The sequence below is a fragment of the Gavialis gangeticus genome, unplaced genomic scaffold, assembly GCF_001723915.1.
Source record: "Gavialis gangeticus isolate Ggan-Ray unplaced genomic scaffold, GavGan_comp1, whole genome shotgun sequence".
Taxonomy (NCBI): domain Eukaryota; kingdom Metazoa; phylum Chordata; order Crocodylia; family Gavialidae; genus Gavialis; species Gavialis gangeticus.
In genome coordinates, this window is record NW_017729031.1 from 9,387,149 (window position 1) to 9,390,712 (window position 3,564).

The 3,564-nt window shown below is 46.4% G+C and overlaps 1 protein-coding gene across 1 annotated transcript in view; it reads right to left on the reverse strand.

Annotated features, from left to right (window-relative positions):
* EPC2 (enhancer of polycomb homolog 2) overlaps positions 1-3,564 on the reverse strand; it is a 109,842-nt gene that overhangs the window by 48,458 nt on the left and 57,820 nt on the right. The window lies entirely within an intron of this gene.

Consider the following 3,564-nt stretch of genomic DNA (forward strand, 5'->3'; position numbering starts at 1 on the left):
GGGCCCCCCCCCCCCCCCCGCGCCTCTGGATGAGTCACCTGGGCTCTGAGTATCCCACGACCTACCCCGGGGTTCTATTCACCTCAGCCCCTGCCCCACTCCCTCCCTCACTGTGGGGGGCTCAAATCTGTCCCCTGCCACAGCCTTCCCATTTCCCCAACTTACCTGCTGTAGCAGGCAGTGCTGTCTAGCTGCAATCCCAGCCACCTGCAGGCTCCATGTCTGTCTGTGCACGCCCCTCCCCCCTGCTGCAGCTGCCCAGAGCCCACATCTGGGCTGCCCTGCAGCCCTCTGCACTGCCCCATGTTTGAGGGGGCTTAAGCCCCATTAGCCCTGGCCTTCCACTGCCCATGGCTGTGTGCCTGCCTGTTGTACATGCGTGAGTAAAGTATTATTTTTCATGGAATATTCACGGAACTACCAGGACCCATTTTCCAATATCAGTGGTTGCTCTGTGAATATTCCATGAAAAATTATACTTTACTAGCACACGTGCCATAAATTTGACAAAAAGTTTGCAATTTTCTCAGAGCCCCACTTATAATTTTGAAGGTTTTTACCCCTAAAGATACGCAACACAACAAGCCAAATATATAATTACAAAAAAAACCTCCCTGCAATATTTCTGCAGTGTAAACCTAAACATTTTTCTTACTCTCTACTCAGTCAAGCTCCCTTATCAAGGCACTCCAAGTCTGCCTCAATAAAAGCTCAGAACATGACCAAAAATATTTTGTTCACTTGTAAGTAATGAATGCCACTGAATTACATTTGCTCAAGGTTAATATTAAAAGAAGGAAAACATGGACCAAATTCACAATGCACCTCACTTCTCCATGGGGATAATGGAGGTCAAAACCTTGCACATTAGTGTTTTTTTAAAATCCCTGGAAGTTAACCAGAAATCTTTTTTCTTAAAAATGTTAATGATTAAGTAGTATTTAACACTTCCAAGCTAAGAAAGCATATGGCTTATCTCAAAGAATACATACTTCCATTACCTACTCAGAAATAATTATATTGGGGCTGTGCATGTCCCTGACCAGTTTCAATTTACTACACATACAATATCTAGTCTTTCATATCTGAGGGGCAAAAATTAGAAAAATATCTTACAATACTCCGACTGGTGGATACACAGATCATTATGAATTTTTTGCCATATTCTCTGGAGCAACTACAGTATAAATTCTATGTCAAGGTACTTGGGTGTCTGAGGTGTACCAATTTAAGTCGATCATTGCTTTGAGTAAATTTTTAAATGGAGATTTTTTTAATATTCATTTTAGTCTGCCTCAATTTTCAGTGTCACAATTTTTTTCTATTAAAAACAGGTAACTATATTGCTGAAATAACTAGATTATTGGCAAGACGATGGAAATTTCAGACAGACATACAGAAGCTTTGGTATCCAAGCACTAATGAGGGTACTTATTTAGGATCTGAAACCAAAAAAGTTAAGAGGATCTCTTCCCCCATTTGTGGTCATAGCAAGGCGATTCGGTCACCAGCTCTCTATCATACTTACCAACTGAGGCCATGTACAGATACTCAATTTCTCCTTGGAGAGCTGCTCTTCTCCCAGGAAAAACCATGAAAGAACAGAAGTTCAAGATTTTTTTCCAGAGCAAAAATGGCTCTGGGAGAAAAAAAATAAACTAGTAATAACCAGAGTTAAATCAGTCCTGGGAGAGTTTCTCCCTGGTCAATGAATGTCTGAGAGAAGCGACAACACAGTCCTCGAAGACCAGGGTGCTTTGCTCCCAACCCTCTCACGGAGATGGAGAGCATTTGTATACGTGATATTAATGCAATCCAAAAAACTCCAGGGCACTTTGTGCCAGCATTCATCACTCCCAGGCGCAGTGTTTACATGTGCACCCAGGACCGCAGCACACTGATCTAGGGTAGTGCAGCCTGGCTGGCAGGGGGCTCAGGAAGTCAACCTACCAACCCAGAGCTTCTCCAACCCAGCTCAACATGCTACAGAGGCACTGGCTGGCAACCGGCCCCTTCACCCTTAGCACCATTGTGCCCCAAACAGCCTTGGTCACTGTCTAAACGTTCACTGTGACAGAACAAATAACACCACAGTGGGACAGTACTTGTGTTCGGCAGTACTATCCTCCAGCAGAGTTAATTAGTTTAATCTGGCCTAATAGGAATACCTTCCCAATCTGCATATTCTGCTGCATGAAGACGCCAGGTAAACCCGAGGAGTCTTGGGCAGTCAATCAGAGCTGCCCTGTGTACTGTTGCCATTCTGTCTCCAGGCAGACAGAGAGCCTGCAGAACATGTTGAGATTTGTCCATAAGGGCACCCTAGCTGTGCAGCATCACTATGGCAAGCTTTCTGCTCCTCAGGGGCTAGGCATTTGAATACTTGTTCAGGACCCTCTGGATAAGTTTTTCTACAAAGAGAACAAGCCCAGGAGAATTCTCCCATACTATCTGAAAGTTTATGCAACCAATCACAACCTTCAGTTAATCAGACCAGCTACTACAATCAGTACCAATGGATATACATGTTAGATGCAAGTTTCTAAATCAGAAGTTCACTCCAAAACTGCATAACATGGCTGGTAAACTCAAGGGTAAAAGAACAAATCAATAACTATTTTTACTTTTAGAGAAGAGACCAGATGAGGGGGGCTCAACCCCCAGTCACAGGCTAAATCTGGCCCTTGGAGCCATGTCATCTGGTCTGCAGGGTTCCTCATGGATCTTGTGGGGAATCCCATAGGCTGTGGCCCTGTGGACTAGATCAGCTATGCAGGCTGGCCCCCAGAGCCCAATCCCAGATGGGCAGAAGTGGCACAGGGCTGCCTCCACCCAGCCCGCACGCACTGGAAATGGGGCTCCAGGATCCTGTGTAGCCCCTGCCTAGGCAAGACTGGGTTCTGGTCAGGCAGAGGTGGTGTGGGGCCTGATCCAGCTTATAGACATGTGCATTTATGTGAAATCCAGACCATTTATGTGACCTGCAGGGCCAAAAGTATGAGCATCATACTAATTAGATTGGATTAGAGTTTTACTCGGATAATTAGTTGGATACAACAGCTATGACTGGAGTACAAAAGATTAGTCAACAGATAACATCTTTGATGTGTTATGGGGCTGAGGGTGGAGGATGTTGAGCACTGAGCTCTGGTGGATTAAAATCAGGGGTACACAGATGAAGATTTTTTTTTGTCTGATACTGGCATCTGATTACTAAGCAGCCATATTGGCCAATACCAATCCGATTGCCCATATACAGCCCAGCAGCTTGGAAAGTAACATCCTGCTGGTAAGTCTGTGGGAGTGAAGCAATGTTGGGGGGAGGGGGGAAAAAATCAAGTCTCCCATGATGATGGAGGGCATGGGGCTGGGGCAGGCACTGCCCAGCCAGGGTGGAGGATGGAGCCATGGGCATCTTATCTGAGGGGGCATGGGAGGGTGGCGGCTCCCACCACTGCACACACCCCAGAGGAGGCATGAGAGGCATGTGCCCCCCCAGATTTGTGCACAGAGGGCAGGCTGCCCACTGTGGGCTCAGGGGCTGTGTGGGCCTCTTCCCGTGGC